This window comes from Otolemur garnettii, unplaced genomic scaffold (assembly GCF_000181295.1).
Source record: "Otolemur garnettii isolate 467f Iridium unplaced genomic scaffold, OtoGar3 scaffold00057, whole genome shotgun sequence".
In the NCBI taxonomy this organism is placed as follows: Eukaryota; Metazoa; Chordata; class Mammalia; order Primates; family Galagidae; genus Otolemur; species Otolemur garnettii.
Window position 1 is genome coordinate 1140964 of NW_003852452.1, and position 24495 is coordinate 1165458.

The following is a 24495-nucleotide window of genomic DNA, read 5'->3' on the forward strand; positions in this document are numbered from 1 at the left end:
TTCTGTCCCACCTTGTGCCAGCTGAGCCATCATTAGTAAGCAACAAAACCTCCGTGAATCTGATTCCTTTTTCTGGAATGGCTGTCAAAGCTGTCATTGTATGAGATCTGACAACTCATCCTAGAAGTGCTTTGAAGGATGGACTAGACACTGGCATCAGTACATAGCTTCTCAAGGGGGATCCTTCAAAGGCCACTGTGATGACATTCAGCGTCACGGTGATGAGATGCAGCACTTTTTCTAGGAAGAGTTACGGAATTTAATCATCTGACCTCAGAGTAATGACAATTCCCACTTACCAAGTTTTTACTGATTTTTATGTATCATGTCTACCATACTAGTAGGCGTATAGTACATGTTCAATAAATCCTAGCTATTTTCCTTCAGTTATCTCTTCAATTCTAGTTTTTCTTTATTTCTTTCTCTAGCAATGACAGTAGTTTTGACTTTGGTGAATGCTATTTTTTCTTCTATCTCTTTGCTGTACTTGCCTTTTATTTCTTTTCTTTCCTATTTTCTCTTTTCTCTTCTTTTCTTCCCTCCATAAACATGTATTGCCCACTTAATACCATGCCTGGCACTGGGGATACAAAGGTGGATAATACTCTCCCTACATGAATGGAGTTCATAGTTTCATGGGAGAATAGAGACGTGCACACAAATGTAGAAATTAAAATGAGGATATGTGGACTGGACATCTGAAAAACAGCTGGGCCAGCAAAGGCCTCCTGGAGGAGGGTAATGGCTGGGTGAAACCTTCAAGGAGGGACAGAAAGGAGTGGGCCAGGGGATGTGACTTCTACATAGAGGAAACAATGTGATCTGGAAGCACAGAGACAAGCAATGTGTTGAGAGGCATAACCACAAGGATTTCATCAAATGAATGAATGGCAAAAAATTGAGGTGGAAATGATGGAGAAAAGAGAGCTCTGTCACAGTGGGGCTCAGTTTAAATATGTGTCCTCCTTCCCCTTCAAAGTCAGAGCAAACCTTCGAAGTATACAGCACTGCAATAGTTCTTCCCCCCTAACTCCAGCCCTTCACGTGTCCTTCACTGCTTCAGCTATTCTACTACGGAAACTATGTTATATTCCTCAGGTGAGTTATTGTAGGATTAAAAGTGTATTAGATAAGAGGGAGCTATTGAAAAAAACATTTAGCCAAGAAGTAACACATTCATATCTATACATTAAAATCACTTACCTCATGTAAGTGACAAATGGATTTTCGTAAGAAGTTAGAATTGGAAAATAGTGATGTCAAAGCTATTTTCCATACTAGAATGTTGAAGTTTGTTTTTTTTTTTTTAAATGAAAAAGCAAAATTTAGGAAAGACAAAAACATTAGGTTCCCAGCCGTGTGTCAAAGCAATCCCAAGCTTGGCTAATACTTAGCTTCAGTGTGGATGTGATATGAAATATTGCTTTTCACAAATCGTTTTCGTATAATAATGGTCGGGCTCAATAAGTCATGATGGTCCGTGATAGTGATAAAACTATAGGATCTCATTCCCATTTCTGTTCTTTTACCTTAAGGAGTACTCCATGTGGTCGGCTTTTAATGAGGCCGTTTTCCTCTTTATGGTTAATGGTGTTTGCCCGTCTCCGGGAACAGGTGAGGTATTAGGAGTATTCTATTTCTCCCTTGTAAAGAAAAAAGCCACAGTAGGCAATGGTAACTTAAAATTACACAAATATTGGATGGGACATTTAAAAAAATAGGATTTGTTTTAAGGATTTGTGTTTGATGGGATTTCTTGTAGAATTCTGTTTCTTTGACAGGGAGTGCAAACATGCATTCAGTTCACCCGTTTGTTAATGCTTTTTGTTTAATAAAAAATTTTTTCATGGAATATGTCTAAGGCAAAATAGCTTGATAAGTATATCATATGATTTCAGTATTAAAAAAAAAAGTCTGTGGATGTAAGCTTCTAGCAAACTTTTGAAAAGAGTGTGTGTTATGTGTAAGTTCTTGAGCCAATGGATTGTAGGGCTGCAGACCTGGGCTCCGCATTACATCAGGTGTTTATTTACAGTGATCAAAGAGAGAATTTGTTACATCAGAAGTTAGGCTACTAGTTTTCTTTAACACCCCTCCTGTCAGCATAAACAGGCTTCAAGGCCTGACACACAAATAGAAAAGGCTTAAAAAACATTTTTTGTTTTTTTTAACATAATGATCCACATGACCTCTGACCAGAATTTGGAGAGCTGGGGCCCAATGCCATTTTGGTTCTTATGCTAAAGCTGTTTCTTAAAATGCAGCAGACAAGAAATAGAGAGAGTCTTTTAAACAGGCTGCTTTGCCTCTGTCCTTCTCCATAACTACACGTTGGAGCTTTTGCCAGGGAGGAGGGGAGAGCAAAGCTGGGGGTGGAAGGGAGCCGTGAGGAAGGCGGTGGGGGCAGTTGTTTTTCTGTGCCTGTTGACGTCAACGAAATTGCCAGATGGCATTTGAATGCTTTGCAGAAAGACAGGAGCCTTTTATTACAGCTGTCACATGGGGCTTCATTCATTTGCATTCCCAGAAGTGGTCTAAAGCTTTCCCTGACTGTAGGAGTAATAAGGGCTCTGCACCTTCAGACATCCAGAGGGCCTTTTGTAGGATGTTGTTACCTTAAGTGGCTCTGATAAGGGCCACATGCTCTGAGAGTGGCGTGTTCAACTGTCAGCTTTACAGGCCATGAGCTACTCAGCTCCAATTAGGACTAGAACGTAATCATTCAAAAAAAAAAAAAAATTCTCTCCAGGTCTTTCGTGGATCCTGATAGCCTTGGAAACACAGTGTCACCTAAGGGGTCTAACATGACAATGATGGGCTATGAGACAAAAACACAGATCCTGGGAATTGATCCCTGGGAATTGACCCCAGGCCTGCCACTACCCAGTGTATAACAGACCTGTGCATACCACAGGCAGCTTGGCTCCCGCACACGCACTCGTGCTGCCTTATCAGCTGCTTCTCCCCCACATTTGGGGACAAAAAAAAAGGATAGAACTTTTAGAAAATCTAGAGGCCCATGGGTAGAAGAAAAAGATTTGGAACACCTGAAACTGCTCCCAGGCACTGACCCCAAGGCCACAGTCTGAGACCAGGCTGACTAGTCCTTCTCAAATCCCACCTCTTCCCACCACCAGAAGTCTTCCTATTTTACTTTCTTTTAATACCTGAAATTTCTTAAGCTTTTAATCTGCTGGGTTATCAAGTATGTTCTTTTTATAATGCAACGATTTCTGCGATAGTGAATTGAATGAATTGATTTCCAGAGCCAATTTGAAATTGAAAAAAATAGATAGTATTTATCCCCGAAAAATGTTTTGGCTGTAATTCATACTATTTGTGGTAAATCATTTGATTTATGATGGTTGAGCTGAGCTGGGTTACCCAGGTGGCTTTCCTCTGAACCCTCCCCTGAAATCAATAACATGAAGCTTACCAGAAATAGAAGTTTGTGTGGCTATAAGTCTATTTGTTATACAGAAATAAGCATCAAATAATGCCAAGGGCTTTGGAATCTCAAGATTAAAAATGAGTTTATGTGCATTACCTAGTTAGTCTTACTCCTGCATTGGCAGTTATCATACGGTACTTACACTGTAACTGATCAGCAGGTTAGTGGAAAATCTTATCCCATTTTGTCGGCAGCAACACTTCACATGGATGTTAGGGCCACTGGCTTGAGTGATGGGCAAACCGAGAATGGTTTTCTAAGTGCTCCATTATGCTGGAAGTGAAAAAACTACCGGCACTCTTACTATGCCATGCTCCAGATGCCACCTGGGCTCAACCCTAGATTATTTTCCAACCCAAACAATCAAAGTGAAATTGCTGGGGAATGTGTTCATTTTTTTCTATTGTCAGTTGCTGATTCTGCTCTCAGGGATCAAGGAGAGCTAGCAGGTGATGATGATTTATAAGTCCCAAGAAGGACCTTCCAACTTCTCTGATCCACTTTCCCCCATCTCAGATGCAAAGGAAGGGACACAGTTAGGGGAACAATCAGAAGCTTGTACTCATGAGCAGGTTCCGGATCTGAGCACATGGTCAGCTGCAGGGCACATAGGAGCAAAATCCGTGAAGAATAAGAAAGTGGGTATCAGGAAACACAATCCAGATGGGCTGGGTGATAGGTATTAAACGAGGGAGGGGTTATGCATTGAAATTACACACTTCTACCCCAGACCAACCAAGATATTATGCAGAAGAAATGGAAATTAACTGTAGCTATGAGAAAATATTTCACCCAAGGTATACTTGGGTTTGAATCTCAAGTGTGTGAAGGTTGTGGCAAGTCTGTGACACATTCTGTTTCTCCAGGAATAAACCTTAGGCAAGCTGCAGTGCTAACAGCAGTGTCCTACTTTGCACGGCCTAGCTCCCTGTCCACTTTGAAGGTGCAGAGCACTTGTACCAGGCATAAATATTGCATTGTTAATATTACAATGGCTGTTACTCATTATCACTACTCTAACATGTTATGATTTGCCTAAAAACACTTCCAGAATTAAAACAGTGCGTTCCTGAACATGACTTCAGGTCGATGGTCTTTTCTGGCACATTATACTTTTCCCCCCAAGTCCTGAAACAATCAACTCAGGTCTCACTTATTTTGTAGCTATAGAAAAATAATTTACCTCCCTAAATCATGAAATAAATGTTTGGATTGTACAAATAATATGGTATATTGCATACGTTGGGCATTGCTATAGTTCAACGACTGTATAAAGCATTGCTATAGTTCAATGACTATATAAAGCCAATGTATATATTACACTCTGTTTTGAATAAAGTGTCAGAGCAAAGAATGGCATACATAATCAATGGTCAGGCTGCCATAGAGTCAAACCACCATCTGATCTAACTTTAAGATAGAAATAATTAGTGTACAGCCTTTTAAGGTCTGGTATCTCAAGGCTGATGCCATGATCCAAAACATAATTATGTGTTACAAGAAAGTAGCCACAGAACAGCTTCATGCTGACACACAGATGCAGCCTTCGAATGCCAAAGGAGATTCGTGCATCATTAGGGATCAGAGGAAGCCACGATGACAGGCTGTTCTGTCTGCGCTGAGCCCTAGGAGTCCAGTTGAGGGGCGGGTAGAGAAGTGTTGTTTTCTGTCCCCCTCTGAGAATCAAAAATTGTATACTAAGCTCACCCAGAGAATTCAGGTTTCAGAGAACTTAGGCATTTTAACCAGGCTCACGAGAGGCTGATTAATAAACCAGATTGTCAGTGTGCTCATTTTTCCTGAGAGAGATCATTGCTAAACAGATTATAATACTCATGTTGACAATCCAGTATTTTATTTTCAGAGTAGGAAAATCTACCTGGGAAAACAAATCAGTGAATAAAGAAGTGCATTTATTCATGTATTAGTTAAGCAAACATTTTAATGCACTTAAGGGACACCAGACCCTGTGATGAACACTGGCAATGAAGAGTTAAATAAGGTAAAGTAAAGAAAGATATGCAGACAGATCATTTCAATGTAAGCGTATCAATTGACGTATAATTGGGGCATTATGGGAGTACAGATGGTGGGGCCCCCTCCAGTCTTGGGTCAACTGGGAGGTCAGAGAACGTGTTTTTGTTATGGAAGACTTAGAAGTTGTGGAGAAGTAGGAATGAAGCAAGTGAAGGTGGTAGTGAGGGATGAGGTAGGGAGATTCGAACTTCTAGGCAGATAAGTCATTACCATGCAGAAAATATGAATAGTTAATTATTAGAACAAGAGTTGTGGAAAAGAGTTTGAAGAAAAAGTCCATCATTTATATTTTAAAGAACTATGGGGAAGTCCAGTCAAGCAGGAATTGGAAAAATATCCTTTGAATTTGACAATTAAAAACTGTTAGTGATAATAGGTAGAGCTATTATAGCTGCTGTCCTTGAAGCCAGCTTTGTTGGCCTGGGATATGGGTAGAAAATGAGAAAACAAAGGCACTGAATCCCAAGTGTACTTTCAAAATTGTTGGTAGAGAAGTTGGATGTCAGTGGATAGGGGTATGGAGATTAGGAGAATACTACAGAAATAAAGAAGGATAAAGGAGATTCTGTCAAAGGAGAGAGGATCTACACTGGTGGGACCTGCGTTTGCAGGCTGAGAAGACAACACTAGTGTCAGAAGTTTGCTTTGTAAGCACCAACCCCAATGAAAGAGAACAAAATAATGATTACTGTCATCTTGCCATTGTTAGGACTTTATGTGCCAGCTTCTTTTACAGACTCAAGTTTGCCAATGAGTATTTTAGTTGTATTGAAACAGACACTTCCTTTCTGGCTGTTTTTTCTTAATATTTCTTATTCTTACTAGTCAGCAAAAATACAGTAGAAGCTCTGTAAGCTGATGACCCAAGGGACTCTAACAGACTGGTCAACATACAGAGGTGGCCAACATAAGGAACCAGGCCTACTGTACTGATATACGCTCATGGGGTGCATGTCTGGTCTGAGAAAATGAGGTCAACTCAAGGAGGTGGTCAACTGTGGAGGTTCTACTGTATTTGCCACAACGAAATCTTCACGACACACATAACTTTCAACATGGTGTTTTCATTTATGCCCCAGATCTCAACACAGATCCCAGTATGTCTCCTCAGCAGAAAGGCCACACACAAGCCACAATCTTAGGTGGGTCATGCTGTAAAAAGGTGATGAATCTTACGTGCTTAAGGATGTTAGCTTTGATTTACGAGAATTTTTTTTTTAACTTCTTAAATCTGAAAGAAGAAAGAATAGTGTCTTTTCAAACCATATGGGGTATCTACGTGCTAATGACAGTGGACTGGTCAAAAACTAATAATTTGTTTTGAGGGAGCAGAGGGATTAACTATGAATCTCCAGAACTACCTTTCTTTAAAGATAGCATTGATCAGCCCGCACTACATAAAAAGAATTTAAACATTGCATCCAAGAATTCTATTTTGAAAAACTGTTGCACTAAACTGCTATTATTTTTTTCCTTCCGTGTTCTAGTGTTCTGCAGTGACGTAAGCATTGTGTTACTACAAAGAAAGCTAGTTTATGTAGTGTGCACCTCTGCAGAAGAGTCAGCCATGGAAATAAGCTCTGAAAGTGAGTAGTGAGCTGACGAGAGCCACAGAGAGCTCAGGGACAAGCGGGGAGACTGGTGCACTCTTCCCCTCCTTTCTCCATTACTCATTTTTGTTCATTGCTCATGGGAATCTGTGTTTGCTAGTGAGTTGGTTATTACAGGCAGTCCCCTGAAGTAACATGATGGTTAGTAAGAGGCCATGGTGAGGACTACAGGGGGTCTTGTTTGAATACAAGGGCCGGGGAAGCCATACTTTTCAGACTGAATGGAATGACGGAGAGTCTCTATGGAGAGCCATTTGTAGGAATAGGGTATTGTAACAGACGGCAATTAGAGCTCATTCTTTTAATAATTATGTTTTTGAGTTCTTACAGTATGCTGAGTACTAAGATCATAAAAATGAATAAAAATGGTTTTCAACTTCACAGTCTGGCAAGGAATGGAATCACAAATAATTAGCAAGTGGTGCAGTAGGATGATAGATGTTTGAACAAAGTACAGTGGAGACTTCAAGGCTGAAAGGATTGATTTGGTGTTGGTTTGGGAATGAAGCTACATGTTTTTACATTTTAAAGTTGGATCGTAATACCCATCATAAAGTGGATCATAAATGCCAATATAAGAGAGAAACGAAGTGGTAGGCAGAAGTGACTCCACACACAAGGGCGCGGGTCTATAGTACTGTATTTGGGGAGATAGTCCAGAGAGCTGTGAGATGAGACATCAGTTAATTATATGGAGTTGCAACTGGGAAAAAGAGGCTAAGGGTTAAATGGTAAGACTCTTAACATTATGCCAAGAAGTTGAATCTTCTGTAGTTCTGCGGAACCATAAAATAACAGAGCAGTATATTAACATCTCGATATTGGGAAAAATAGGTTTGTGGTGGGAAGAAACCTTAAGAAAAGGTAGGAGGCGGATTAAGACAGGGGTGAAAGAATTTTAAGGAAAAGTAATTGGCAGAGAATTGTAAGTAGAGATTTCTAGATCTAGAGAGTCGTTTGATGTTGGAGGTGAGAAAACAAAAACTGAAATACACAAAAAGGAAAAAGAACACTCCAGAGTCAAGATGTCTAGTTTTGGCGAGTGATTTTGGTTTCAGCCACGATAAGAAATGCAGGAGAAAAAGAAGATTCCCAAAGATGGAGATGCAGTATTTACTTTTGGACAGCCAAGCGTAAAATAGCCCTGGATTATCTGAGCGGAGCTGTCCAGAGTCCCAGAGCAACGGTCCGTGTTCGATCCACGGATTAGCAGGTCCTGTAGTCATTATAACATAGAGTGAGCGAGGGGCGGGAAGGGCACAGATTAAGATGAGCAAAAATAATAAAAAGGAACGACAGTAAAGAATAAAGAAGAACCTGCCAACAGACAGAGAGTTTGTTCTCAGAGGAGCTGGAGAGAAGCCAGGCCAGAGAGGAGGAAGGAGGAGGAAGCGTTTGCAGCGCTGAGAGTCCTTGATGTCTGACGGTGCGGGAAGACAGCCAGGAATGTAGTCATTAGATATTTCAATTAAGATATTGATTACATCTGATAGAGAGTTTGTGCGAGGAGAGCTCCCGTTCAAGGGCTTTCAACATTTTAGTAGATTCAAATTCAAAAAAGAAAAAAGGACAGCATCTTAGATGGAGTCAAAGAACCATTTGATTGTCAGGGGAAATGCTGAGAGGGAGGAAAAAAAGAGGCCCAGTATGAAAAATACTGATTGAAACTACAAATATGCTACTCACGTTAGAAGGATAAAATTAAGTGGGCAGAGGTAGGAGACTTGTGGTAAGAGAAACAACACTGGCCCACTCAATATGGAGGAAGGGAAGAATTAGGAAGTCCTGTCTATATTTAGAAACGTATATAAAGCCACATTAAAGTCTTCACTGAAGGAGTAGATAACCCTTTCGAAATAGTCTGTGCCACAAAGAACTGGAGAAAAGAAAGTTAATATAAGCTAATAAGGCACCTTTTGGCTGAGCCTGGTGCCTGAGCTAAGAGCTGTGGTGGTGGAAAATAAGTATAAGATGGGTCTCATCTTTAAAAAGCTCACAGATACGAACGCGTTGTTCAGTGCCTTTGCGCAGGAAGATTTAATGAGTAGCATTTTGATTATTATTACGAGTCACACTGAAGATTTGACATACTGGCATGTGGCAATTTGCAACGAGGGCTCAGACGTGGATTATGTGCTGGTTGCTGGTTTGTTTAAGTGGGTCACAGGTAGAGGAAGTTAGCCAGCACTCAACCTCATAACCCCCACGGTCCACCAGGTTCTGCCGACCTTAGGATGACCATATTTTGTTTCGTTGTCTCATAGTATTCTGAAGATAGTAAGATCATAATTGAAACTGGTTTTCTAAACCCACGTTATTAACCTGGACTTGTAGGCAAGTACATTATATAATTTTATTTTCATTACCACTGATTTATCTATTTACTGCATATACATTTGGCAAAATTTTTATTCTAGATTAGGATATTGTAGTTCTAACCATAAATCAAGGAAAACATCCCAACTGGCTGCAGCAATAAAAAAGTGTTATTATCCATCAGAGGAAGGAAGGCTTTCGGGTTAGTGACTTGAATGGCTTGGCAATGTTATAATGGACCTGGGTTTGTTTTTTTTTTTCTTTTTTTTTTCCTGCTATTCTGCTACTGCCTACAGTCCTGGTATCACCCTCATGCTGATTCCAACTGTAATGCAAAAATGGCTGCTGGCACCACGATGCCTCCTTCTGAAAAGAAAGGATTTCCTTTTCTGGAAGCACAAGCTAAGTTTCCCTCTTGTCTCACTGACTCCCATTGACTCAGCCTATCCTTGACCTCTCCTTGGCTGCATCCTGGCTTGGGGCTTGGAATTATCTCTATGATAATTATCTCTATGATAATTATCTCTATGACTGGTATAGAGAGTCGTCACAACATCCGTGCTGAAGAGAGTTCAGAATTGGGGCATCTGTGAATGGCTTTGGACATCCTCTTCTTGATAGTAAAATGTTACAGTTCACAGGCAAATACTCAGACTGTTAATGGACCCAGCAGTCATTATAATCTTTTGAGTCAAGGGAGAATGCGGCTGATGATAGAGATAGTAGCATAAGTTAAAATTATTTGTTTGAAATATTGAAACTATCAGGGAGGTAGTTGAAAACTATTTTTAGTTAGATTTCATTCTATATAAATGTAATAGTCTTCCCATCTGAGCCACCACCTGAAAGGATTCAGCATCTTCCCTATGTTCATTTATTTTAATAAAGCTTTGATCGTTTTTATTACAATATTTTAATTAAAGCCTTAATACCCTACTTCAGTTCTCATTTTCATAAAGAGGAAATACCGTTAAAATTGATTGAAATGATAAAGAATAATTCAGTATTAATTCTTTCCTATATCCTTCCTCTTGATCCCCAGGGTAGGGGGAGAAGCAATATTTTTAATCAGCAATTTTATTAATCTTATAAGATTATAATCTTAATATCTCATATCTGAAGTTACTTTGTCTTTTTTTTTTTTTTTTGCATAGATTTTTGTCCTCAAGACCTTGTGCTGAGTCTATAAATTGTTGGCTCACTCTGTTTCATAAATCTGCTATCATTACTATACCAATGGCACGTGGGGCATTGACTGAACTAGCAGTTAGGTCCCCATGAAGACAAATCTATGGCATAAATCCTGACTCACCATTATGACCAAATGACTTATTTACTTACCTAATTTCCTCTGTTACTGAGCAACACGTTATTACTAAACCTGTGGAATAGGGTTGAGTTTTGAAATACTTCCCATTCGAAATCTTGATGATCGCCATCAACATCTGCCTGCTAAATGTCTTGGTGAGCCGCCGTGTCTGCTGATCCTTGGATAATCATATTTTTTAATTGTCTCATAACATTCCGAGTATAATAAGATTACAACTGAAACCAGTTTCTTAAACCGAAGTCATTAACCCAGACTTGTAGACAGATACATTATAGAATTTTATTTTCATTACCACCTAAGAGGAAAATGAAGACAAATGCCTTCCTATTAGCAACAGAGGTCTTTACAAGAGCCCACAAGTTTTTCCATCCAGGGCGAATAATGGGAACAATCTGGCCTAAAGATCAGACAGAGAGAGAAAGACTACATGGCATTTTTCTGGATGGAGAAATATTAATAGTGGGGTCTTTCCTAAGACTCAGTTCTGGGAAAGGTCTAATTTGAAATTTTCAAGAAAAGATGGGAAAGAAGGGAGCATACCATGAAATCTTGGAGTTTACTGATGACGTTAACAGATTTCCATTGATAAAGGGAGCCTGAGTAGATAATGATTAATTGGAGGAGGAGTTTATAAAAAGGTGTGTATCAAATTGGCAAAAATATTTTTATATCCTTAAAGGTAAGTGACTGTACACAGGAACAGTTCCCACTGTTGAGCTCTGGGATAAACCGTGAAGGGCTTCAGACCCAGACCAAGTTGATATCACCTCTGCCACTCACTATCTATGTAACTTTGGGCACATTCCTTAACCTTTTGTGTATCATTTCAAATTTTCAAAGTCATTCCCTTCGTAATGATTTTTTTTCTTTTTTTCGACAGCGTCTCACTCAGTTGCTCTGGGGTTGAGTGCTGTGACGTCATAGCTCACAGTGACATCAAACTCTTGGGCTCACGTGATCCTCTTGTCTCAGCCTCCCACGTAGCTGGGACTACAGGTGCCTGCCACAACACCTGGCTGGTTTTTCTATTTTTAATAAAGACGGGGTCTTGCTTTGCTCAGGCTGGTCTCCAGCTCCTGAGCTCTAGCAATTCACCTGCCTCAGCCTCCCAGAGTACAAGAAATGATACTATTCCCTATATTTTATATTCTATACATCTCTACTATATGCAAAATTGTTAGATCACCCCATCCCCTAAAAACAGCTAAGAAGCAGATCCCGCAAGTATGCCAAGCAGCAAGAGAGCTTCAAGCTTTCTCCTCTTTACTGGGGGGAGGAGAAGCTGGAGAGCTCTGAAATTCAAGCCTCAAATGTGAGACTTACATGTTGGAGCTATGAGAATTCTAGGGGCCCCAGATTTTAGGGGAAATGCAAAAAACAAAAACAGGCAAACAAACACCGCCCCCCCCCCCAGCGGTTTCTGTATTGTTTGCTGCCCATCTCTTTCCCCTCTCCTGATTCTCTTATCTGGAGATTGGCTTTTCTTGTTATTGTTGTCGTTTTTTGACCTGATTTGAGGAGACGTGTGAATGGCAGTGGTGACCCAATATAGACTGGCCATTTTAAAAGTTTGTTTGGAAAAGAACCACATGGTTAGAGTCAGGTGTTTGGAGACCTGCACTTTAAGAAACACCTTGCCGTCTGTGAAACCACGTTTTCATTTGCTTTATAACCAGAGGCAAGGGAAATATACCCCCAGGGCTTCTCTGTTTCTGCTTTATTCTCTTTCCCCGTCTGACTGCAAGCTGTTTGAGGACAGCAGCCCTGCTTCATTCATCTCCACAGCTCTATGGTGCACATAAATCAAAATATCTCTTAGATATTCAGTAAATAATTGTGAATAAATGGGGCAGAAATGGGGATGTCTTTCCAGTTCCTCCAGTGATAATTTTTTTTTTAATTTTATAATAGAACTGAAGGTGCATTGGAAATGGAAAACAAAAAAATGCTATCCTATGACTTATTAGGTGGCTTTTGCAAGGTAGCTCAGGAACTTCAAAACCATTTTGGAACGTTTCATTTTCTACAAAACGCGTGCTGTGTTCCATAAACTCTGATTTACAGTGTTTTGAAATTTGATCTATTTATAAGTTTGGAAAGCTTATTACTTAATTTATGGTCTCTTTCATTCGTTGTAGAAAGTAAAATGTATTGAGTTTTTTAAATACATGCATGAAGTACTTCATGTTGTATTAAAATGATTTGAGGCTACTAAAAGCATCTTCCCCCCTCCAATTTTTGACACTGTGGAGGACAACTAGAATGAGGGATCAGAAAAAGAAGATTTTCTCAGAGAGTTGGTTAGACCCAATGCGGATTTTATACACTCACAAGTGAATTATCCACATATTATTTTGTGGGGCCTGGGACACTTGAAGACATTCGAAAGAAGGAACTAAGGGGATATTGTAGACAGCACGTTACAGAAACAAATGCATTGCATTGCTGGTGTTGCCTTCTCAGTTTGCAAGGGCAAATGATTCTCTTTCTTGTTCTTTTCACTCTTTCCTTCCTGGTCATTCATGCTGCAGGTGTCCCAATTCGCCTCATTTATTATTGTGCCCGCCGTGGCCAGGTCTGTCTTTGTCTGGGCCTCACCTCCCCTTCCTCAGGCCTGCGTACTCTTTGATTACATCACTCGTCTTCTCAGATGTCTTTCATCACTCAGTTACCAGTTGATAGAATTAGAGCACTTTGTCTGTCATTCCTGAGCATCTGAAACCTAGCCTCCTGCTTCCTTTTCAACCTTATTTTCTGTTAAGGAGAAGCAGAAACTTTCCATGCCTGAGAGCCCAGTCCACGGATGGAATCCGGCACCCTCGTTCTCCCACAGCACCCACACTGTGATCTCATGGGGCTTCCAGCTTATCTGCTCTGCCCCTCACCTGTTCCAGACCAATTGACTCACCTTTCTTTCCTATCTGACAGAGTCCCCCTGTTTTTGCTTTGTTGGCTTTGCTGTGAAATTTACACCCTGTCACACTGGAAAGTACGCAAAGCAGCGTGTTGGAGCCCAAGGCCTCCAACCTCAGCGCGGCCTTCAGGATCGCCTGAAAATCTAGCCAGTGCTTTCTTATTCCTCTTTCAAAACTTCTTCCTTCTGTGTCCCTCTAACCCCAGCATTGCCCACTAGAGTCCCAGATAGAAACTCACTGCCTAATTCACAGCATGAACACAAGTGAAAGTCCAGGAATGCCTTCAATTTCTCACCTGTCCATCGACAAACATTCTCTTTTCTTACTATCAGGGAGGGGGAACTCTACCCCTTCCTTCCTTCTCCTGGAATTCTTTCTGTTTACGGTCCCACTGTGTTTTCTGTGTTTTAAAGCTCTCACTCTAGTGAGCTCTCCCCTTCAACCTCACTCGACACTCTGTACACCCCATTTCCCCTCCGCCTTCCACCTTGCGGGTAGTTTTCATGAGATTGTTTCCACGATCCTTCACGTCCGTCTCTTTCATTGATCAGTTCATTGCGATGTGGCTGCCAACCTCAAAGATTCACTACAACCCTTCTCTCCAGTGTGACCAGTGAACTTCCCGCTACTAAACCAAGGGAAAGTTTTCAGGATTTCCTAATTTCTCAGGCCCTAGTCATTGCCAACCACTTGTTTCTTCTTGGCAAAAATATTTCCTCAGGCCCTTTGACACTTTGCTCTTTTAGTTCTCAAGTGTCCCTTTTCATTTTCCCTTGTGAGTTTCTCTTCTGCTTTGTTCTTGAAAGTTGGTATTGATGATGGCTCTGGCCTCAGGTCACTTCGCCTTTCTCTTGACACACTTCCACAGTAGCATGTTGTTGAAATGACCTAAGTAGGGCGGGGTGGCTCATGCCTAAAATCCCAGCACTCCAGGAGGCTGAGGTGGGCGGATTGTCTGAGCACACGGGTTTGAGACTAGCCTGAGCCAGAGCGAGACCTTGTCTCTAAAAACAATAGCTGGGCCCTGTGGTGGGTGCCTATAGTCCCAGCTACCTGGGAGGCTGAGGCAAGAGGATCACTTGATGCCAAGAGTTTGAGGTTCCTGTGAGCTATGGTACCCTACCAAGGGTGACAAAGTAAGACTCTGTTGGAAGGAAGGAAGGGAGGGAGGGAGGAAGGAAGGGAAAGGAAAGGGAAGGAAGGAAGAAAGAAAAGAAGGATAACGTCATGTGTGCTCAACAGGTTTTCTAGTCTACATGCCTCACCTGATTCTCAGCTTGAATTATCCTGTAGACACCACGTATTTACTCAAGGATGAATATTTCATCATGGTAGAATCAGCTCAACTGCTTTCTTCTCCCTTGATTCTTAACTCAATGAAAGAATCTTAGCTACCTACCTTCCCAAGCCCTGATCTGGAAAGTCAGCCTGATTCCTCTACCCATGCATCAATTGCCCTTAGTGAAATACTTAAAGCTCCTGGCATGGCTCACGTCCCTGCCGGCATCTACTCCCTGTAAATCCTCCCGACTCATCCCTTCAACCTGAAACACTATGAACTTCACCTGAACTTGATCCTCAGAAGACCATTCTTTCTTTATCTCCAGGCCTGTTGAGAATATTTCCTCTTTCTCCAGAAACTACTCACCACCTACCCTAATCCTTCGCTTGCTCTTGTCACGTCTGTCCCAAATTACAGAAAAATTGGTACAGTTGCCTTCTCTATAATACTATTACTTCTCCATGGCAGGGTCACAGTTTTCTGGGTTGCACTTATTCTAGAATCAGCTTGATAAAGTAATGGTTCTTTATGACTCCAGTTTCCCATCTAACAGTTATCAGTATTTTATTATTATTTTAAGTCTAAGGTTAGAACATGAAATTGTGTTAAAAGATTGTAGGTTTTAGGATGGCCTCCAGAAGATACAGTGATTTAGCAAAATACCTTGAATACTATATTTGTCTTTTTACGTTGCTTTAGGGCATGAATTAGCGAGACAGAATTTATGTTTGGGAGATTAGAGTATGTTACTTAGGCATTCACCCTTTTTTTTTATTGAATGGTAACTATGTACATTAATGCACTTCTGGGGTACAGTGTGGGGTTTTCACATGCAATCCGAAATACTTCCATCAACTGGTCAACACAGCCTTCATGTCATTTTCTCTGTTATTGTTTTAAAACGTTCACATTCTACTAGGCATTCACCCTTTTTCATGTAATTGAGGGCAAAGTACCAGATCCTATACTGGGCAAATAGAACCTAGCAATTACCCTTGTGTGGGTCCAACTTTCACCCTAAAGGAACAGGACAGAGCATCACCTAAGGACACACCAGCAGGTAAATTGAGAACTTTGACAAGTGCTATTGCAGGGAGGGTCTGTGAATACACGTGGGAAGTGATCTGAGATGCAAGGTTCCTCAGAAGTTGTAGCTCCCAGAGTTTTTCATTTGTTTGGTTTGGGTTTTGGTGCTGCCAATGGAATGTAAAGGAATCCCCTAACCAGCGTTAAGGTGGGGGTGAATGTGGGAGCTCCTGCTGCAGTCCAGGGAAGGGAAACTGGACTAAGTGTAGGAGAGACTTTGTAGCCTAGAAGAGCACCCGTCAGGTAAGAAACAGGAGACAGCTTAGTGTTCACTCAGATAAAATAAATTCCAACGAAGCCTGACAAAGCCATTATGTTCTTACGCACATTTTGATGTTTTTTGTGTTAATGAATAGTTTAATCACAATAGAAAATGACATGTAGAAAAAAACTTAATCAAGTTATGTATGGAAATGGGTCAGGTTTCTAAAGGGCCTTGTAAAAATGGAAAAGGGGTGACAGAACCAAAATGTTTGCGATTAGATGAATTATTCTGTAATTCCAATTTCGCTATAAAAATGCTCCTGAGGGATATTCACACAATTTTAATTTTCTTCCTAAAACATAGTCTTATGTAAGTTATTCTTTCTTTTTAGTTTATTTTTGTTTTCTGTGAAAAAAGAAACTAAACTCTGCCTGTTCAGGAGGGAGCCTCCCTCATTCAAGAAGAGATGGTTCCGGCCGTCAGAGTTCTTTAAAAAGGCAGAACACTGCCATCTGTTGTTCACTGACATTGTTTTTAGTCGAAGCGAACAGAAGCTTCAAGTTCAAGTTTAATAGCAGTTACATTTTTTATTTATTAAATCATATTTGTGCACATTAATACTATCATGGGATACAGTGTGTTGTTTCCATATACAATTTGAAATACTTTCATCCAATTGGCCGACATAGCCATCATGTCATTCTCATAATTGTTGTGTTAAGACATAATTATATTTGACATTTTAGAAAGATTCACATGTACCCTTATAGGATTTAGCAAACCAAAAAACTACCTAAAACTCATTAACCTTATGATTTCATACTTATTTCAGAAATTCTTAGTAGATCTTATATTATTGAACAACTCACATTCATATCAGAGAATCCAGGTACTTGCTTATTGTTCCTTCCACCGAGAGAAATAACCATGCTTTTTATTTATATGCCAATTCACACCTCGCTGAGCTTTCCCACATTCATTGGTGTGGGCAGTCGCTTGAGATGCTCAGTGCCTCAATCCCCCCCATCTTTGCCAGACACCTTATTGTTTCTAATGAGGAGAAAGAGAGAGAACGAGCCGGGATGTCAAAAGCAGCTGAGGTTATCTTCTCTAAGAGGATGTGCACTTCCTGGAGTGAGAAATTTAATTAGTCTGTTTTATTTCCTAAATAACGAAACCATACTCTATGATAATTGTTGATTTCAAGTTTTGGGCAAATTGGCTAGTTTTGGAAAGAACTTAGACAATATAAACAGAGGGAACGTCTAAGCAATTTTTGGCTTGTTTATAGATACATGGTAAAGGAGCATATAAGGACATAAGGCCACGGGCTACCTCCCATTTGGTGACTTGGAATGCTCTTTGAACATCAAAGGAGAAGGAAGTTAAGAATTCTAGAAACTTCTGACGTTTGCTATATCTTGCACCTCAAGTGGGACCTGCAAACCGCAATGTTGGAAAGCAGTTTGATGAGGGGCCCTACGTGTTTCCCTCCTACTGTACATATATATATGTTATCTTAAGGAGAAAATCCAAATGTAATCTCATACTCTTTGCCAGAAAATTCAAAGACACAAACATCTGCTTCCTTAGCATGGCCTTTCGCCAAGGCTCAGCCTACAATGAGTTACTGAAAAATTTTCACATGATTTCATTTTTAAAAAATTTCCCAACCAACTTCAAGTCTAAAATTATAAATGGGTCCTATGAAAGTATAAACACATATGCAATTTTGCTGGCTCGAGGTCAGAACCAGTAATGCACCAAACATCATTTTATTGAATCCAGCTCATCTTCTAAAGTGATTTCGTACATTAAAGGCCAAGATACTGTTTCCTAGTCTCCCAGGGAAGGATCTGAAGGAGGTCGAGTGGCAAACTGTTACAGAGATGTCAGAGACAGCTTCCAAACCCATCACACACCTCTTCCCAGCACTGAGGACCCCAGTTGGCTAAGAAGCACCCCAGCGAATCTTTCCTTTTTATGTACCATCTCTTACACTGTTTATTCCCCTCTTACCCCAACTCCCTTTCCACCCTGAGAATGTTCCTCCCCTGCTATGTTTGCCTCCCAGGGTGCCTCCCAGGATGACTGAATAGAAAGAAAGAAAAAATAACAACAACAAAACTTCCAACAATGGAGCTAAGATGCCTGCTTTTAGAATTCTTTTCACATACTGTGTTATAAATCATCCAGTGCAATCAACCATATTAAGTGACGCCAGGATTTTTGTACCATCACTTTTTAAAAGCCTAAAATTAATCTCTGAACTATGACGAGTAATTTGGAGTAAGGAGTCCAAAATGTATGACTACATTTACCCTGAATAAGAAGTGAAAATATTTAAGTTTTCCTTTACATTGTTTTGTTTTGGTTTTGTTGATAGAGAAATCCCATCTCCATGTTTTCTTCATTTATAAAGAAACTACTGGCCCAGTATATGTAGAGGACACATATCTGCCTTCATGCATTCCCGGTGTGACTACTTTTGCACACACAGTCTTTTTCAGTGCAGTAAAAATAATGTTGATGGCGCTATGGCTCAAAGGAGTAGGGTGCCGGCCCCGTATACCAGAGGTGGTGTATTCAAACCTGGCCAGGCTAAAAACTGCAAAATAATAATGATGATAATAATAATAATGATGTTGATGATATATTGATCAAACATATTCTTTAGGCCAACCCCTCTACCAAGACTCCGTATGTGCATGAGCTCATTTAATTATCAATAATACTATGTAAGTGTTACTCTGAACCCTGTTTTAGCGGTGATAAAACAAAAGATGAAGAGATAAATGAATTTTCCAGAATCTTAGCAGATTTGGGATTTGAATACAGGCAACTGCCTTCAGATCTGTGTCATTAACAACCCCATGTGCTACCTCATAAAATAAATATTGGATACTGAGGAATGAATGAAACCTCCTCTCCTATCCCAGCTTTCCTGAACTCTGCCTTCCACCTTCTCACATACACACCGTTATAAATTATGCATGTGATGAAAATATTCACTTGTACCTTTCTGGTCCCTATATGCCAATTCATAAGCCAACCTTCCCTTTCTGTCTCTTATTCTAGGCATGGTAACATATAGGTTTGACAGAGTTATTATATTATATCCCATTTATAGTGAAAGAAAATGTTGGATTTAAAATACTATGGAGTCCACTTAGTAGACATCATTATGGTAGGACCAAGGAATTAAAAAAAAAAATTAAGCAGAGGATCATAAACATGTAACAAGTTTTTCACATTTCTAGTGATGTATTTTAACTTAATACCTACAAGTCTGATGTTTTTCACAAGTCTTTTGATGAAGAATCAAGAATGTTTCTCTTGAGTGTGTGACTGGTGTATTGACTGGAGTCTCAGGTTGTCTTTCTTACATATGCCATTCCTGTATTTCATCGTACAGGATTCCGTTTCAGTTTCTTTATAGTGGAAATGACTTAGGAACTTGGAGGCATTCTCAGTTGAAAATCTTTCAGCTCTGATTTCCTTATTGAATCTTTATATTTCTATTTTCTTTGCCTAATGTAATGGAAATCCATTTGTAGGGCTTCACCTTCATAAAGTCTATTTATAAAGTCTCTCTAAATCTGTTACATGTCGTTTTAAAGGAACCAATTCCATTTCTACTCAGAGATCAGAGGTTTGTAATAGATACTTTGTTAGCACATGTCATTTATTGATACAATGACAAATACAACGGGCCAGAACAGATTTGGGACCAAACAAAACTGACATTTGACAAATGTGCAACTCAACTATGAGGAGGAGAAATATATGGACGTTCCAGAGAATAGTAACTTATTCTCTACAACCATTCAGTGTGTCCTTGGCATTTTACCATAACAAGGAAATAGCATCAGTGTCCCAATAAGAAGTTATAAGGTAGATCTTTGGTAAGATTGACACTCAATTAAATAAGGACTTTTCTAAGTCTACATGATAATTTTAAAATCTTTTTTAAAATGTATAATGTTTAATGATGCCAGAAATAATTTTAAAGTCATTTCCTTTATTCTTTGGGTGTGTATGGGAATTATAATTTAAACTTATAGAATTGGAAGGAGCTCAGTTCTCTGACTTTAGACAAAGAAAGCCCAGGGGGCTCTACTGGATACAGTATTGCCTACAGGAACCTGTGTTTCATTGTGGAAGCCATAAAACTTAAAATATTTTTTAAGTGGGCTAATTTGAGGCATATAGCCTCTCAACTAGGTTATCTAGATCAGGTCTCGATTCTAATGTGTTAGTGCTTGTGACCTATCTTTGAGTTCCATGTAGATTTGTAAAGAGAGGCTTTTGTGCTGCATCTAATCCTTTTCCTCCAGTTAGAATAAATTAATTTCCAAATGACACAGCAGATTGTTCTCTGAGTCAGAAGATTTGAGAACTATTGCATTTTCTGCCTCTGGGTAGTGATGTATCCAGCCTATTTCATTATGTTATCAAATGAATCTGTGCTTTAAAATATGTAGGAAGCAGAGCCTGTAACTGACTGTGCTGGTGCTGCCTCAGAGGAAATTTATCAAGAATTGGATGCATTATTCTCACTGTACCCCTCATGCTAGGTAATTTCCCTAATCATGTTAAATAAGTTTCTTTTGACATATCATTTTCCCGGGCCCTGTATTATCCCTTGGGCACCCTCACTTTCTTTAAGTAAAATGATGTGTATTTGCTTTTTGTTGTTGTTTTCATTTACCTGGCTCCCATAGTTATTTCCTAAGCCATCTTAAAGATTTTATCTTGTAGAAATTTGCCTGTTATGGATAATATTTTGACCTAAACATAAACATAGTACCACAGTCAATAATCTGACATTTTTATCAAAGATATATCATTTTATTTTGCATTCTTTCAATAACTTGATCACCCCTTATTTGTTAGAATTTTTTTTTTTTTTTTGTAATTTGCAACTTAGGACAATCTGGAAAGGTTGATGCCTTTCATCTAGTACAAATTCTTTCTGATTTCCCCCACGTACACTCAAAGATTTCTGCTTTCTAATACTAGCACTGAAATTTCAAGGTCTTCACACAGTCATAGCAACAGTGAAAAAAAATTTCTGTAATTGAGATGATAGACACATATCCAATCCAAAATTTATACAGTAGAACCTTTGTAGGTGGACCACCCAAGAGACTGTAACAAATTGGTCAACATACAGAGGTGGTCAACATAAAGACATAGGCCTTGTACTGATAACACACTTGTGTGGTACATGTCTGGTCTTTGAAAATTAGGGTCAACTTCAGGGGGTGGTCGATGTAGGCAGGGGGTCAACTATGAAGTTTCTACTGTATTTAAGGTTGATTTTAAGTATAAGTTTATTACGAGTATATTTGTGGTTGTCTTTTTAACTTCGTATCTACAGAAGATGGGAGTTTCTGGACCTTTGGTGTCCAGTAAGTAGTAACTTAGAAGCAATCGCGGTTATAATATAGCAAGGTTGTTTACATTTGTGAGTGGAAAACCAGCATTGGATAGAACATCTTGGAGGTGGTCAAACAGACTGGATGGAAATAAAAGGGAAAAAGAAGATGTTTAAAAACTAGGTACATTGAAAATGGTGGATTTACTAAGAGAATCAGTTATTTTTGGTTTTGTATATAAAACTGCACTCTCTTCCACTGTTTATCGGACTTAAATTCCAGATTTTCTATTTAAAGGTGGTAATCCAAATTTGGTTGTCATTTAAATAGTGTCTAGAGAATTACACTTGCATGTTCTTAAATGCTAAATGTAAATATTTTTATTATCAAGAGAGCCTGTGAAGTAGCGTGTTTTCTATTGCTTGGTAACTTCTTTTGAAAGGAAAAGATTTGTTTGATCATCTGGACTATAATAAGATTCAACTGCGGTGTGGGCCTCAGTGTGGCTCCTTACCACACTCAAGGATGATTTCAGGTTGTTAGTGTAAGACTTTCTTTAAAGTGGGTTTTATATAAACTTAAACTTTACTATTTATTATCACTATCTAAGATTTCACCAGTTAAAAGAAATATTTCTGAGCATGACTGGTATCCTCAACTTTTAATTATATTACTTTTTCAAAGTTAGGTAGGTGTGGAAACATACTCTGTGAGTCACACCATTTTTTCTTACCTTGTGTATGATTTTTTAAAAGGCTCACTATCAACAGCGGACGCCCTCTGTTCCCTTGAAATTCCGTAACAGAGACTCCATGGACGTGCCGTGTCTTTATAACTTACCTCTGTTTATTGAACTAGCAGCTGGCCTGTCTTTCCATCTCTCGGCGTTTTGTGTGTGGTTACACTTGGCAGGTTTGTGGCAAACAAATCTGATTGTTGATTTTACATTTCATGCCTCATTGAAGCTTTTTGTTATTTGAGCCAAAAAGTGGCCATAACTTTTTATTTGTGATGTAACTTCTGACTGTTATACAGATCTGTTCTCGAATCAGATAAAAATTCAGAAAGCAAATGACCTGACTTATTAGTAGGAAGGAAGGGGGTTTTTTTGCCTCAACAGTGAAAGAGTTGCCTTTGTTTCCTGAGCCCATTTCAGGACGGATAATTTGTCTTTCACTGAATTGAGTGTTGCTGTTTTGTTCACTTGAAGACCTTGGTCGTCACCAAATCTACAGCACAGTAACACTGAAATACATTATGTACTGATTTTACAGATTCTCATATAACGTTAACATTGACTGAGTTTTCAGTTCTATTCTAAAGTTGCTTTTTAAAAAGGTACTATTTTTTTCTTTGTACATAAGAAACACATCTATTACTTTATTTTTTTGGCTTATTTTTTATTAACTTTTTTATTAAACAGTGGGTTTATTCCATAAATTTATCAGACAAACTCTCTCAGGTAGACTATCTGATAAGTAGTTTCTTTTTTTTTTTAATTAAATGATAGCTGTGTACATTAATGCAATCATGGGGTACAGTGTAGTGTTTTCATATACAATTTGAAATATTTTCATCAAACTGGTTAACACATCTATTACTTTAAAGGCAAGAAGGTGCATTATAAGAAAGACAAAATTATTAGGGAATTACAAAAAGACTTTCAGCAATGATTTATTAAAAATTCTAATTTTAATTATCAGCGGATTGGCTCTACTTTTTTCATATTTGTAGATTTTATATCCTGAGAACATTTTAAGAAAATTTCTTGAATTATTAATTACTAGAAAATGAACTGTTAATTTCCTTGTCAAAATTCTTAACATTTTTATGTCCTACAAACAGTTTGACTTAACATTTCAGACTTTTATGGAAATAGTACAGTGACTTATTAGTTTATTATAACAGCATGGCTAGGAATAAGCATTCCTATTTTACATTGTCACACTAGGTGAGTCTTTCAGAAGCATTATGATTGGAGATGTACTTAAAATTATCTGTTTCTAAAAGAGAATGTTAGCTTAGTGTATGGCATTTTTATAAACATTTAAAAAAATCAATAATGATAATAAAATTATCTCTATTTGTAGAGGACATGATTACATATGCAGGAACACCCCAAAGATTTTACAAAATATTAAAACTAATAGCTGAATTCAAAAAAACATCAGAACATTTTTATATACAAATAATGACCCAACTAAAAAAAAAGAAATCAAGAATACAGTCCCATTGACTCTATCGAGAACAACAAAAAACCCTTAGGAATAAATGTAATCAAGACAATGAAAGATCTGTATGTTGAAAACTATAAAACATTGATGAAAAAAAAGTTAAAAGACAAAAACATATGGAAAGATATTCCTTGTTTGTGGATCATAACAATTAATATTGTTCAAATATCTATACTACTGAAAGCAGTCCCTATCAAAATTCTAATTACACTCTTCACTAAATAGAAACAAAATTCTAAAATGAATATGAGCCATGCACACACACAGATCCAAATGACCAAAGCAATATTGAGGAAGAAATATACAATTGGAAGCATCATACATCCTGTTTTGAGATTATAAAGGTATAATAACTGAAATTTTATGGTACTGGCATAAAAATAGATACATAGATCAATGAAACAGATTAGAAAACCTAGGGAAAAAATTCAGACATATATAGTCAACTAATTTTCAACATGGGCACCGAGAGGTCACAATGAGGAAAGGATCATCTGTTGATTAAATGATTCTGGAAAGCTGTACATACAAGGACTATTGAAATTGGACCCATATCTGGTACCACACACAAAAAATCAATTCAAACCAATGGGAGAAGATGTTTGCAGGTTATGTCTCTGACAAGGTTTAATAACCAGAATCCATAGC

General features: G+C 38.8%; 1 protein-coding gene across 1 annotated transcript in view; it reads left to right on the forward strand.

Annotated features, from left to right (window-relative positions):
* PDE3A (phosphodiesterase 3A) overlaps positions 1 to 24495 on the forward strand; it is a 304450-nt gene that overhangs the window by 226355 nt on the left and 53600 nt on the right. The gene's annotated exons all lie outside the window — the stretch shown is intronic.